At 48.2% G+C, this 15,613-nt stretch overlaps 1 long non-coding RNA gene across 1 annotated transcript in view; it reads left to right on the forward strand.

Annotated features, from left to right (window-relative positions):
* The window catches only part of LOC122681917, a 68,828-nt gene extending 54,790 nt beyond the window's left edge, over positions 1-14,038 (forward strand). Inside the window, exons 2-3 of the long non-coding RNA XR_006337139.1 lie at positions 9,299-9,558; positions 13,760-14,038. This is a non-coding gene — a long non-coding RNA (uncharacterized LOC122681917). The remainder of the gene's footprint in view (positions 1-9,298; positions 9,559-13,759) is intronic.
* Positions 14,039-15,613: the final 1,575 nt, after the last annotated feature.

Below are 15,613 nucleotides of genomic sequence, written 5' to 3' on the forward strand. Positions count from 1 at the left end.
GCAGTGGGGCTTCCAGGTGCAGTAAGCTGTCCAGAGAGCTGAATGCACGTCTTCTTTTTGTGTGTGTTTGGCCCACAAAGGACAGGCCTTTCTATTACAAATGGCAACACCTTCCATTAACTGGCAGGTTCAACTACAGTCAGAGGCCTGAGATCTTGGGACCACCAGTGTCTGATGACTCCCAAGGCACATCATTTCAGCACCCAGGACAGCTCCCGACACACAGTGAGCCCTCAAGGCACATCCGAGTAAGGAATGACATTCTGGGGATGACCCTGGTGGTCCAGAGGTTGGGAACCCCCACTTGCATTGTTGGGGGCACATGTTCGATTCCCAGTCCGAGAACTAAGATCCTACATGCCACATACATGATGCAGCCAAAAAATTTACAAAACAAGAATTTTTGTTCAATAACAAGACTGTTAGTGGTGCTGTCAGTGGATGGAGGGAGGCTGAGGAGAGGAGCAGAAATGGTCTTAGCACAGTGGTTTCAGGGTTCACGATCCCCTAGTAGTGAGGTGGGTGAAAGAAAAAAGCTAGGGTCTGCACATGGGAGCCCCATGGCGGGGGGAACAAATTTGATAACAGGGATTTCCACCCAAAAGTCAGGGATGTACCTGAGATGTGACTGCAATGGTATGTCAGTAAACTGGTGCTTTAGGGGGAAAAAATTTAAAAAGCTTATTTGATGATTTCCATGACGTCTATTTTCTTATCATGGCTGATTTCAAGCTACCAGTGAGTAAAATTCCTGAACGTTTCATGGTCGGCTCTCAGAGCTGTCTGTCTTCTGCCCATCACTGGGTGTGAAGGATCAGGTGGGTCTCCATCAGGGGTCTCACGGCAGAGGTAGGGGTGGGGGCAGCGTGGGGCTGTGGCTGAGTGTGCACACCTTGCTGCACAACAAGAGGTGTTCCTTGAATGAATCACCCACAAAGTCACAGACAATGAGGATCCGGGTGATTCAGACCAATCAACACTGAAGAAGAGGAACCAGCAGGGACCAGGATGAGGCAGGATCTCCAAGAGAGAACGAGGGCTGTGAGAGGGTTAGGAGAGGCCCCAGGGAGGCTCCAGAAGCCCTTGAGGCTTTTTGAAAATGAGGCTCCTTTGATCAGGCTGCAAAAGTCAAGCCTGGAGAGAAGGATGTCGACTGTGTTACAATCTTATCAGTAAAATTATGCAAAAAAATAGTGCTTGATTCATCCTTTGATTATATTAAGAATTAGGGCATCTTTGCCACTATCACCTAAACCTTGTTAAATATGAGATAAAAAAGTTACTTTTTATCAAATGCAGTTTCATTTTTTTTCCCCCTAGACAAAACCTTTAGATCAGAAGAGGCGGTTGAGATTAGGAAATCTGATAGTGCCAATTACAAGCTGGGCAGCCTTCCTGGGCCTCCACGTCCTTACCTGTACAATGGGGATAATAGTACAAGTATCCATGGTAGAGAGGATCAAGTGATTTAATAGGACCTAGAGGGATGTGATGGGAGTGGGGACGGAAGGAGGCTCAAGAGGGAGGGGAGACATATATATATATATAATTATTGACTGATTTGAGTTGCCGTATGGCAGAAACCAACACAACCTTGTAAAGCAATTATCCCCCAATTAAAAAATAAAAAAAGAAATCTTGAAGAATGTGTGTAGGGTACTGAGAACAGCACTTGGCCAAAAGTAAATCCCAGGTACACATTTCTTATATCACAAAAATTTTGCTGTAAAGCTTCAGTACCCAGTTTAATTGGATTTGCCTCAAATACGACCTTTAAAAAAAATCTGTTTGGATCATCCTGGGATAATAAAGACCTCATGTCATGTATGTGGTCTCTACTGGGAAGGAAAGGCACCATGGTGTTATGAGAGCAGTTTTGGGAGGCCTGATCTAGGCCCTGGGCCAGGATGTGGGGATGATGAGAGACACAGAAGACTCCCCCAAGGAGGTGATGATATTTCATCTGAAACAGGACAGGGGAGCTGCAGGTAACTAGGTGAGGAATTGGGGTGGGGGAGGGGAACATTCCAGGAGTGGGGGTTGGATAGCACTTGCAAAGGCCCCGAGGTGCTGGGAGCCTGGTATGTCCTGCCAGGACCATGTGCACAAATGGGTGGGAGGTGGGACAGGCAAGGGGCAGGGACCTGGGGAGTCAGGGCTCCAACCTAAGGGCTGTGGAAGGCTCTGGAAGGTTTGAAGCAGGGGTATGATGACTGGGGTCAGATTTGCCCTTCGGATGTTTCCAGTTATAACAGGAAGTTCTTGTCTAGGGCTATTCTTTTCCACCAGATTCCCTATCACAGCCTGGTTCATATCTCAGAAACTGGGTGGGATGGCAGAGCTCAGTTTTAGGTCCTTGGTCACATCTCAGGAGAAAGTTGGAGAGAAGGACAGGAAATACGCAGCAGGAACTCCTGGTGTGGCCAGCAGGAGTCTGAGAGTCAGTCCGAAATGGGACTTGTCTGGACCCAGCCTGATGCTGGGTTTGAGGAGAAGCCTCAGGACCATCTGCAGTCACAGCGGCCATGGAGGGACCAGTGAAGGGTCAGGATGGAGGCCCCCGGCTTCGGGATTGTCGGCTGGCGAGCACCGCCTGGCCGGGAAGGTCAGATCCCACCAGGACTGCAGGTGAACACGGGGACCCAGGAGACACAGGTGATCTCTGTGCAAATACCTTCAGGACCCACAGTTCACGTCCCTGCAGTCCATGGGGTCACAAAGAGTCAGACACGACCTAACAACTGAACAGCAGAAGTGTGAAGTTATTACAGTTCCTCGAGGGGATAAGCCCCTGCCTGTCTGTCTCATCTGTGCTTATTGTGGGCTGAATTACATATTTCATTAATTAACTCAAGTAGTATTTGCAGTAAAAAAAAAAAAAAAAGAGAATTAACTAAACAGAGGGAAAGCAGTGGAATTCCATCACGAGGATGTTTATGAATAATTAAGGGACTGCTTGTCAGTGAGACCCTCCCCCTCCGCCTGTTGCCTTTCCCATCACGGCACAGGCAAGACTTTGTTTTTGAGCATGAAGAGTCTCTTAATTAAATCTTATTTGTCAAGAAGGCGAGATGTATTTGTGTTTCCTCTGGCTCTCATTGTTATAAACTTTGCAGTGTTTTCTCTGAAAAACGCTCCTTTTCGGCTTGGCAGAGCCGGGCTGTCGGCTTCTCTCTCTTCTATTGTGAGAGGAAATGCTGCAAGTTCTCTGTCAGGTAATCAATTATCCTCCTTAAAGGATCTCTGAAGTCATCATCTGAAAATTACAGCTTCTGAAAAATAGTAAAACGCCCACTTTAACATATTGTCACTTGTCGGAGTGGTTTTGCCTTCCCCTCAGAGTCATTAAGCCTGTCGATTGCCCGTGTTAATGACCTCTGGCTCTAAACGTCTCTTCTGCCCGTCACTTCTGGGGCTTCGATGTTGACACTGTATCTTGCTCAGCTTCTCAGATGCTCTGTAACGATGCCCCAATTAGTAATGCATCCTTCCCTTTCTCCATCTCACTCTAATTGCTCTAATTTATGTCCCTTGATAATGCTCCCTCCATGCATGTCATCTCTACCTCTGTGGAGTAGGAGGGTCTCAAGTTCAAGGTCCCTGTCGGGTAAACAACAATTGAGACAATTTCAAGTTCATGGACATCCTCTGCCATCAACTACTCCATCAAGAAAATAAGACCTTGGTATTGTTGGTGAGTAGCAGATAATTTATGAGCTTGTCAGCATAATCCACGGTCCCTGATCTGTATCAATATGAAGTAAGAAACCATTTAAGAGGAGACAGGAAAACATGGCACACCTCCCTCCCCCTCCTCCTCTCTTTTGACATTGACTCATTCATGTATGAAATTGAGTCTTTGTGATGGTGAAGCATTAAAGATCCTGTGTAGTCAAATTAATATCATGGAGCCAGAGAGTGGAAACAGGTTATTAAATGTCCCCTACTTTGCTTTCCTTCCAAAGAGCAGAAGAAAACAACAGAAGGTTTAGATGCAAAAGTGAATTCACGTCCAAGGCTTCATGAGAGCAGCATAGACTAAGAAAGGGAAAGCAGGGTAGATATTCCAGACAATTCAGGTTCAAAAGACTTCTATTAGAAGCATCATAGTCATCCACATACAGTTTGTAGATTCTGCATAGTTTATCCATCCTTTCCTCTTGTGAAAGAACCTCAGGGGTCACACCAGCATTTAGTGAAAATGAGGAAGCCATTGAAATTCCTTGAGCCAAGGGCTCAAATTCAGGTCTCAGCCCTGCCAGCACCTGTGGTTTCATGTCTTGCCAGACTGTGTAATTATTCAAATAACTCACTTTAGCACATTCCAGTTATTTCATCAACCCCAGGCCACTGCTTTACAGTAGGAAAGAGGACATAGAGCCTTAAATTGTTATTTAGGGCTTCCCTGGTGGCTCAGATGATAAAGAATCTGCCTGCAATGCAGGACATCCAGGTTTGAACCCTGGGTCGGGAAGATCCCCTGGAGAAGGGAATGGCTACTCACTCCAGTATTCAGGCCTGGAGAATCCCATGGACAGAGGAGACTGGCAGACTACAGTCCATGGGGTTGCAGAGTCAGACATGACTGACCAACTAATAGTATACAATTTATCTGTCTGTTCTTCAGTGAGCTTGGGGGATCATGCTAAGGAAGTGGGGGACTCTCTGCTGACCCCGCATTCCACACTGGGCAGCAGATCCATCCTTGAAGGGAGACTGGGGCAGCGCATCTCCTTGCCCTGGACCAGACTGGAGATGGGCACCAGGGGCTGAGGTTGCATCCCAGGCTTTTCCTCAGGCCAGTTGTGTGTGTGTGAACAGAACAGACCTTGTTTCAGACCTCAGTTTCAGATTCCATAAAATAAAATCTATAAAATGGAAAGAACACTAAATTGCCCTGACTCTAAGGTGCACCTTGTTCATGTTAATATCTGTTGAATCTGGTGGTGTCACATAACTGATGGAGTCTCATTGTTGCATCGTAATCTACTTGTCAACGTTTTATTTCTGAGTGACACGTAAAACAATGATGCTCATCTGGTCAATGTTGTCTTCGATGTGCGAAATGCAGTGTCATCTGACACTGACCAGCTCTCGTGAAGGTCGAATGTGACAAGGTGGGGTGGAGAGGCCTTTGCAAATTATAAAATGCCGCTCAGCTCTGCCCAAGGAGCGTCCTTGCAGACATGCCTCCTCTCCAAGCCTCAAGTTCCTCGTTCTTTCATTGAGGATGGTGGACCCAGGATGGTGAGATTTTCTCTGCTGGGTGATGTTTCAACAAACCCAAGGCCAGGCCTGGCCACTTTGGGCAGAATTCTCCTGGATAAATGGAGATGAAAGCCACGGATGAGATGTCTCTGAGGGACCTTCCAGATCTGACGTTCTAGGGTGGGTGAGAGTCTCCCTGAGGACTTGAGGAGAGGGCAGAGGGGAGGCTGGCACGGCACACTCCGGGGCACCACTCACGCCCACCACGGTGGGAACGGAGACCCCTGGAGGTGTGCAGGGAACAAGCCCCTGTCACACTGCCGGCCTCGGTGCTGCTCTTCAGGGAACGGGGGGAGAGGCCCTGAGCCTCTACTTGACGCACAGCCTGGGGGGCCTTAGGGAGAGAGGCCCCTGCAGAGCAAATGGAAATCTTACAAGGACACTGCCCCCAGAGAAGGTCAGGAGGGGCATGTGTGTGTGTGTGTGTGTGTGTGTATGTGTGTGTGTTGGCCATGTCTACACAAGGCAAAAGCAGCAAGCAATTTGTTCCTGAGCTAATCTCATTAGGGAAATTTAAGGGAGGGTCTGCCCAGCTGGGTACCTGAAGGCAGGTGTCTCCAGGAGTCGCGCTGTTCTGACACCCCCCACCCCCACCCCGGGTACTGACCGCAGCGCTGGAGCCACGGTGGGGACGGCAAGTGTGCTGATGACTTGATTACAAGCATTTGTACCTATTAGCTGGAGAAGGCAATGGCAACCCACTCCAGTACTCTTGCCTGGAAAATTCCATGGATGGAGGAGCCTGGTAGGCTGCAGTCCATGGGATTGCTAAGAGTCGGATACAACTGAGCGACTTCACTTTAATTTTTCACTTTCATGCATTGGAGAAAGAAATGGCAACCCACTCCAGTGTTCTCGCCTGGAGAATTCCAGGGACGGGGGAGCCTCGTGGGCTGCCGTCTTTGGGGTCGCACAGAGACGGACACGACTGAAGTGACTTAGCAGCAGCAGCAGCAGTACCTATTAGCCTCAGCTTCTGGTTTGCTGCTCGCAGAAACTTTAGCTTTTTTATTTTCTAAATGAAAATTTTTGTTATGAAAGTGATAAATATCTGTTGTGAAAAGAATTAACCCTGAGAGTATAGCCTTGTAGCATTTCAGTTGGAGTCAAGTGTCCTGAGTGCCATCTTTTCCATAAAGATCCACCATGTATACCCCACCTCCCCTTCCGATCCCCCTATAGGGGAGCTGGGAGTCATTAGTTCGGCACACCAGGCTCACTGTGGTCTGGCCCCAAGTGATGCCTGGGGATCATTTCCGGCTGCCTGTGATCCTCTCCCCTCTCTGAAGCTGCCCGCTGTCCTTTTGGGAATCGTCCTTCCCCCACGTAGGAGGGGTGCGGGCTAAGCCCTGGTGATAGGTGACATCGTCCCTCCTGAAAGCTGAGGGGTGAGGCCCGCCCTCTGCACCTGTCTTTCCTGAAAGGTGGGCGCTTAGCCTGGCCCCTCAACACTCTTTCCTGGGACTTCATTTTGAGCAACTGAAGGAAAGAAGAGGAATTAGAAGGAGGTCTTTTCTCTTGGCGAGCCAGCGTCCTGATCAGCACGCTCTGGTCTGAGATGCTCTTTCTTGGCCCTGCGGAGTCCTGTGGTCCCTGCCTGGTCCTCCCTGTCTCTTCTAGTCTGTGGGGCTCAAGATCCTGCAGGGAGAGCACACAGCCCTCTCATCACCCACGTGGGTCTCTACAGTTTGCAACCAAGAGCCCTAACTACTCTGGTGGTCCAACTGGCCATTCAGATGAGAACACCCTTGCCACCTACCCCTCTGCTGCCTGGAGAAAAGATAACCCTCTAGTGCCAGCTCTTACCAGGATCCCGCCTTTGAAACTCTGAGATCTTGGGGATAATATGTGAGTCATCAACACGAAGACCTCCCTTGACAGTTGGTTGAATGGATTAACCTCCCCCCATCAGCAGAATCTACAAAATTGTTTTAGTAAATGGTCTCTTTGGAAAGTGTTCCAAAGAGAAAGATGATCTCTGGCTCTTAGAGCAAAAGCCTCTTTGTCTTAGAGATAAGGACTGATTTGTAACATTCGTCATAAACCATTGATTTTGCTTTTGTGGGACAAGCTCCAGAAGAGTTCCTCTTTCAGAAGCCTATCAAATTAGGTGGTTTTGAGCAAGACCTTGCCTAAGCAGTGTGTCTGGCTAACCCTCAATAACATGAGCAGTTTCAAAAATAGTTCGATTTCCTCCTCTCCACTTCCCTGTTGGGCTGGTGATGCTGCTTTAGCCGCTGCATCTTGGGATGCCCGCATGGGTTGGCCTTGGGGCTGGAGACAGCAGCTCCACACCAACCATTGTGGACACAGGTGTGTGTCCCCCTCCTCCCCGGGACCTGCAGACTCCGTGTCCGAGCTGTCGGGGGTCCATCTGGGTTCTGCGTGAAATGACGTTGGAGGTGCCGTGAGGTCCCCATCAGGCTTCCAGAGCATCTCAGACACTCTGTTTGGGCCGATCCCACCCCCAGGACTGAGAGCGGGCACAACACTTCTCCCCGCACTCCTGTCTTTGTCCCATGGCGGGGCTGACCAGTCAGCATACTCGGAGCTGTGGGGTGATTCTCTCCGATTATCTAAATAGATGTTCATGTTGTTTACAAGCAAGAACAGTTGTATTTCTTCTTTCCGATTTGCATACCTCTTATTTCATTTTCTTGCCTTCTGAATGATGGGGATCTTTGAATAGCCCAGCAAGTGCAAAGTTCCTGAATTGGGGTGAATCTATTCTGTTTGAGGAGCTGAGACAAGGTGAGTGAACTGCAGGAGGAGAAGGCGGGGCCGGGTCACCCTGGGCACAGTAAGCTGGTCGAGAGTGGGGACGTGCCGAGTCAATGGGAAAGTGTTAAAGGATTTGAGAGACGAGAGCAACATTTGGGGATGCTGTTTATTCTGGGACTCTTAGCAAATTCAAGTAAGGTTATTTGTATTTGCAGAGACAGATCAGACTGTTTTACAACTGAGGGATTAAAATCATGTAAAAAGTACTCAACCCTATTTTGTAAAGGTTATTCAAAATGATAGATTTATTTCTCAAATTCATGATAATTATGCATTTTAAAGCTGACAGACAGCAGAAAAGTTTACTGAATGGCATGAATATGATAGAAGTACCAATTTGAAACCAAACCACCAATTTTTATACCTTCCAAGGGAATTTGACTGCTGGGTTTCTGTCTCAAACAGAAATAGAGAATATTAATGAATGCTTTGAACACTTTTTCCCTCAAATCATTTTATAAGCTTTGATACCAGAATTTTAATTGAAAGTGAAATATCAATTATTAAAAGACCTGTATATTCTATGAAAGGTCTTATATTTTGCAGAAACTACCAGTAATATTATGCTTTTTTACCTTGTAGCTGTTGGCGACATTAAGTAACATTTTTTCCTTCTGATATTAAAAGATTTGCTCATTTTAGAAAATTTGGAAAATTACTCTAAAGAAGAAAATGAAAACCAATTACGATTATACTGCTCATATGTTGCCACTCTCAGCATCTTGGTTTATCTCTTACTCAAGTTTTTTCTTTGAATATGGGTGTATACGACAAGAGCTTAACACAGGTAGTTTCATATTCTGCCTTTTTCCCACTTTGCATGATATCATGAGCATTTTCATAGATTATTATGCTATTAATAGCTTCTGATAAACATATTATAATATTATCCATCAACATTCCCTTGTTTAGACAATTTATGCAAGCTTCTCCATTCTTATATTGCTGGCTGCTTGTATCGGTTCCAATTTTTGCTGTTAAAATTTATGTTGCAGTACACGTCTTACTATATAACTTTGGTTCACATTTATGAATCTCTCCTGAAGGTAAAGTCTTCTGTGTACAATGAGTACAGGGGAGTCCGTGCTTTTTTAAAAGCTCTTGATGTGGCTGCCAGATGGTTCTGGGGGACGCTGACACTGAGAGTCCCCACTGCTGAGTGTCCTCAAGGCACAGTGCAGTATGTGTTGAAAAGCGTTTGTGCAAGTCCCATTTGAGAGTGTGCTTGTGTTGTTCTTTTAATTTGCAGAGAATTCACTGCAGGGACCGGCTAGTCCTGGGCCCCACCTTCTCAGGGTCGGATAGGACCCCATCTTCAAGTCACTGAAGAAACCAAGTCCCCTCCTGACTGAGAGTCATCTGTGCCCAGCAGCCCTGCGCTGGGAGAAGAACCGCGCCAGTGACCCAGGGTGTGGACGGGAGCTTCTCTGACCTGAATCCAAACCCGCTCCCTGATGGGAGGCCGAGGAGTTCAGCTGTGGGCCTCGGTCACCCAGCGAGGGGCCTCAGGTTAGCACGTGGTCAATGGGCACCCTAGAGACACCCGAGATGCACCCCTTCCATCCTCTCGAGGTCGGGGTGCCCTGGACACAGGTTCATCTACTGCGCGCGGTGCCAGGGTCTCCCGAGCACCGTGTCCTGCTGGTGTCCTATCTCTTGACACCCCTGGGCGCCAGGCCCCGCCGACCGCTTCACCCTGAAGGCCGGTCCCAGAGCCTATTTCACGGCTCATTCAAGAGGAAAACGAGGAGGATGCTTCCATTTCACCTGTTAAATGATTTAATTCCCAAGGGACTTGTCACCACGGGATCAGCATGGCCTGATTCCTGGGTCATTTTTAATTTGTATTCTGATGAAACTACCCAGACTCCATAAGGCTCTGTATGTGGCCCCAACAGAAGTCACACAGCCAGGCCCAAGGGGACCTCTGATTAGGGGTCTGGGGCCGGAAGGGGAGGGGAGCAGAGTGTATCTGATCATTTCATGTAACTGATGTGTGAGGTGACACCCACAGTGAGTGATGGGCTCCAGCCCCCCCTGAAGACGGGGTCCCGTGGAAACCCATCTGATAAATGTCCAATTAAACGTTCAGAGGGACTGTTATTCCCAGAGCAGTTTTAGCCCCAGACCTTGCTCACACCCGTGTTTACGTACAGATCATCGCTCCCCTCCTTCCCACATCCTCCTGCTCCTCGTGGGGGTGGTGAGGACGCCTGGCCACCCTCTGGTCAAACAGGCGACATAGGGTGTGAGCGGGAGAGTGGGGGGCTGGTCTGCTGGCCCGAGACTCGAGGGAGGGGAACAGAAGCCAGGGCCTGAATCCACATGCTGAGCCCTGAGCGGTGCCCCCGCCGGGTCTGTCCCCCAACCCCTGAGGTCTCCATGGTGGTCTCCCATAGGGGTCCCTCCTGAAGTTCTTGATGCTTCTGAGGGCTTCAAGGTTCCACGTTCCTTGGAGATGCTCCATCATCCATGGCCAACAGGAGAGAGAGCTTCTGTTAAGAGATAGAGGGCTGTCCTTTCTGCTGGAGTCGTGAGCTGGGAGACTAAGTTGTAAAGCTGCTGGTGCCATCTTTCCACCTCACGTGTGGAGCTTCCTGAGAGTGAAGTCAACGCTGATGAAGGTAGAGTTGGGACAGAGACGGAGAGGCAATCACAAGGAAGTCACTTGAGGTTTCAGATCTCATAATATAAACCTATGAACTTCTCAGCTGTGGTGGCCAATGTGTTTCTCCCTTTCTGAAATTGTTCATATTTGATTTCAGTATCATGATTTCCGAAACCAAAGACCCTGATTCATATCCCTAGGAATCAGAAAGCTTAAAAAAACTAAATGATTGTAATAATAGGAATTAAACCATGATCAGCATGACTGACAGAGACAAAATTATATGTAATTATGATTATCTCTTCATTCTGACTAAAATAAAATACAAATGGAAAAATAGACCCAAGCAAAGCTATTGAAAGTTATTTCACAGAGAAGAAATGGACGACAGAGATGGATCCGAGGATAGCTGTTAGAGGGGAAGTGTAGAATTTATCATGTCGCTTGCCATGTTGAGATACGGAATGATTTCTCGGGAGCTTCAGGGGTTGAGCCATCGTGCACAGCCTGGTGTGAAGTCAGGGCAGGTCCTACCTCTGCTGTGACTAGTTGGGGGTTCCAACAAACGATCACACCTTGGAGGAGGCCTGTCCTTGAGCAAGAAGAACATCTGTGGCTTTCCTGAGGTTCACTATTTCACGTGAACCAAATATTATTTCATGTATTTGTAACTGTTGTACTGAATATTGACTGGGGAAAAAAGAGCTTTTCTACAATATGGGTTGTTGTTGTTTAGTCACTGAGTTGTGTCCGACTCTTTTGTGACTCCATGGATTATAGCCTGCCAGGCTACTCTGGCCATGGGATTTTCCAGGCAAGAATACTGAAGTGGGTTGCCATTTCCTTCTCTGGGGGATCTTCCCAACCTAGTGGTAGAACCCACATCTCTTGCATTGGCAGGAGGATTGTTTACCTCTGAGCCACTGGGGAAGCCCACAAAATGGGTAAGGTGTAGAAACACTGATTCAAAGGACATATGTGATCTCCATCTCATTGAAGACAAAGAATTTGAAGAAATAGATTTGATGCTCCTGTGGGGCCACTCTTGAACCCCGCCACTTCTCTTTGCCTATAAAGGGGACACTTTGCTAATTTTGTCTTTGTAATTCCTGTGCTTTGCTTCAAAGTTTCACCATAGATGTATATATCCCATATATGTATGTACCACAGCTGTTATAGATTAAATGTGTCCCCAAAATTCATAAGTTGAAATCCTAACTCTTAACCCCCAGTGTGATGGTGTTAGGAGGTGGGGCCTTTGGGGGATGAGGTTGTGAGGGTGGAGCCCTCATGAATGGGATTAGTGCCCTTATGAAAGGGCTCTTCCTATCAGGTAAAGACAGCAATAAGAACCAGGAATTGGGTTTTCACCAGATACCTAATCTACCAGTGCCTTGATCATGGACTCTTCAGCTTCCAGAATTGTGAGAAATAAGGGTTTGTTGTTTAAACCACTTATTCTATGGTATTTGTTACAGCAGCTTCAATGGACTAAGACAATAGTTTTATAACTTTGATTTAGGAAATCTACTTTGGAGATGCTTCTGTGCTTATACTTGCTATGTACATTTACTGGACGTCTATTTTGGCTCGCAATTCTCTTCCTGAGCCCCATCCATGTTGACCTAGTTGTCTGTGGTTTGTTCATTTTCATTGCAGCCTAGTTTTCCATTATATGATGAGGATATGGGTATCTATCCTCCCACTGATGAGCATTTGGGGCCATCAAAGACAGTGCTATTATGACCGTTTTTATACACTTATTCTGTCCACAAGTGCAAGTTTCTTCTACTCAGCAGCTTTCAATTTTTTGGATTTCACCACTGATAAGAAATATAATTTGCATCATAACCCACAACACACATGTACCGACTTTCACATGCATGTGTGACAAGTAAATTTCACAATATTTTTACCCTTATAATGTGTGACTGCGCTGTGATCTATTTTATGTCACTTAAAAATGCTGGCGTTTTCAAGATTCACTAATGGAAACTACACCCTTGGTTATATACTCAGGACTGGAAATGCCAGATCATTAGGTGTGCATAGCACCCAAATAATTAGAAAAAGCCAATGTTTCTCTGAAAATGGTTGTGACAACATCTTTCCCACCAGCCATGGTGACAGTTCTCCTTGCTCTATAATCTTCCCAACACTTGAATTTATTGGGTCTATAATTTCCCCAACACTTGAATTTATTGGATTGTGAGATTTTTGCCAACCTGGAGGGTTTTACATGGTATCTCATTATGGTTTAATTTACATTTCCTGAGTACCATGAAGGTAGAGAATCTTTTCATACTTTTAAAAAATTATTAAAAAAATTTGTTATCAAATGCACTTCTTCACTATGCCACATAGCATGTGGGATCTTAGTTCCCCAACCAGGGATCAAACCCAGGCCCCCTGCATTGGAAGCTTTGAGTCTTAACCACTGGAGCACCGGGGAGGTCCTGAGAATCTTCCCATACTTCTCTTGGCCATTGATTCCCATTTCCTCTTCAGCCAAGAGCTAGCTCAAGTCTTTGTCTATTTTCTATTGAGTTGTTGTAATTTTTGTCTTTTTCATTTTTGAGGTGTTTCTTCATATATTCTGGATATTAATCCTGGTGATGTGTGTATGGAAAATATTGGTTCAAATGCACCAGGGTCAACCTGAAGAAAGCTTTTGTTAGCTTGCCAGAAAATACTGAGGGACCTAAGGGCTGTTGGGAAGGGCAGGACCTGGGAGGGGGGGGAGGCCTCAGGCAGAGTGGAAACGCGAGTAAGACGCCCCCAAAACCTCTAACCCAGCAGCATGTGGTTCTGGGGGAGCAGCAGCCGCTTAGAGGTCCCTGCTTTTCCTGCCCATGTCTATGCGTCTGTGCACAGAAGGCATCACTATGATGGCCAGTCTGCTGCCAACTCAGGTCCCAGACATGAGACCATCCCACTCAGTAATTTCTCAGATTCTCCCTTCAGCAAACGGAGGGATGGGGATTCTAGAACTTCACCCCTTTAATCAAGGGATTCCTCCAAGTCTCTGGGCTTTGTTGTTCAGGTATGCATCTATTCATTCACGCATTCCCTCACTTGCTCACTCACTCATTCATTCCACAGGTGTCGATGCAGTGTCTGCTACGTGTCTGACCAGCTCTAAGCACTGGGAACAAAGCCATGAACAAAACAGAAAAGTCCCTCCTGGAGGAGCATCCATCCTAATTCAGAGACAAAGGCTGACGTCAGTCGGTAAAAGAAACAGTGTGTCAGGGGCTGTTTGGTGCTTTGGTGAGAAATACAGCAGGGAGGTGACTGAGGGTTGTGGGATGTGGGTCAGCTCAGTTCAGTTCAGTCGCTCAGTCGTGTCCGACTCTTTGCAAGCCCAAGGACTGCAGCATGCCAGGCTGACCCATCCATCACCAACTCCCAGAGTTTACGCAAACTCATGTCCACTGAGTCGGTGATGCCATCCAACCATCTCTTTCTCTGTTGTCCCCTTCTCCTCCCGTCTTCAATCTTTCCCAGCATCAGGGTCTTTTCCAATGAGTCAGTTCTTTGCATCAGGTGGCCCAAAGTATTGGAGCTTCAGTTTCAGCATCAGTCCTTCCAATGAATATTCAGGACTGATCTCCTTTAGGATGGACTGGTTGGATCTCCTTGCAGTCCAAGGGACTCTCAAGAGTCTTCTCCAACACCACAGGTCAAAAGCATCAATTCTTCGGCACTCAGCTTTCTTTATAGTCCAACTCTCACATCCATACGTGACTACTGGAAAAACCATAGCTTTGACTAGACAGACCTTTGTTGGCAAAGTAATGTCTCTGCTTTTTAATATGCTGTCTAGGTTGGTCATAACTTTTCTTCCAAGGAGCAAGTGTCTTTTAATTTCATGGCTGTTGTCACCATCTGCAGTGATTTTGGAGCCGCCCAAAATAAAGTCTTTCACTGTTTCCATTGTTTCCCCATCTGTTTGCCATGAAGTGATGGTACCGGATGCCATGATCTTAGTTTTCTGATGTGTGTATGTGGTAGGGGTGTTATCTTAAAGTGGGGTGAGGGAGGCCCTCTGAGAAAGCGACAGAGAGGGAGCAGCCCCGAGACTCTCTGGGGAGGGGCTTTCACTCGAACACCCCGGGGTGGGCGTGGGGCTGGGTGTCAGCGTCACCAGACAGGAGAGAGGATGGGGTCCCGGGTCAGGGGAACCGGAGCCGTGCGGAGGGGCCGGGTCAGGAAGGCCCGGCGTCCAGGGAAGGACTTGGCTTCTCCTCTGTCTGTGGAGCAGCAGAGGGTTTAGAGCAGAGGGTGGCTCTGCCTCCGGAGCCTCAGCCGCATACGCGTCTTGGACAGGACGGGCCTCTGCCGTCCCGGGTCCCAGGCCTGGCTCCGGCCGGGCTGCTGGCCGCCCGCTCCAGGCCCGGGGGGCTGGTGGCCCAGGGCCCCCTCTGCCCCGGCTCGCGTTGGCGGCACTTCTCACGTCCATCCTCTCCCCAGTCTGGCCCGTGTGTGGGCCTCATTACACCGGGCGCGGAGAACGAGGCTCCGCAAGCGGCTCATGAAGCGTCTTTGTAAAGGTTAATGGTCCCTGGGAGGGAACAGAGGGCCGCTGCGCATCTCTGCCCCTGTGGTGATGCGCATTTTCCAATTAAGTGAAGACGGGAGGCGTGTCGGCTCACAGGTACCTGGTCTGAGCACCAAGCGGCCACGGCGGCTGCGGGGTGTCTGGAGGGGGAACCGTCAGGCCCGGGTGGGCGACACGCGCTTCACAGAGGCGGCTCCCGGGCGAGGTGGGGGGGGGGGGGGAGTCAGGCCACCCCCGCTCCCCCGCCCGCTCCCCGAGGGGAGCTCTGTGTGTGGAGAGGTGGTTCTGGAGGCTTCTGCCAGCTGGCCCGGAAGCCCCAGGAGGGCAGGGGTAAGGGGCTGGTCTCAGGTTCATCGTGCTGGTGGCTAGCTCCTCTGGCCACGGGGAGGGGAAAT

Source organism: Cervus elaphus, chromosome 23, assembly GCF_910594005.1.
Source record: "Cervus elaphus chromosome 23, mCerEla1.1, whole genome shotgun sequence".
In the NCBI taxonomy this organism is placed as follows: Eukaryota; Metazoa; Chordata; class Mammalia; order Artiodactyla; family Cervidae; genus Cervus; species Cervus elaphus.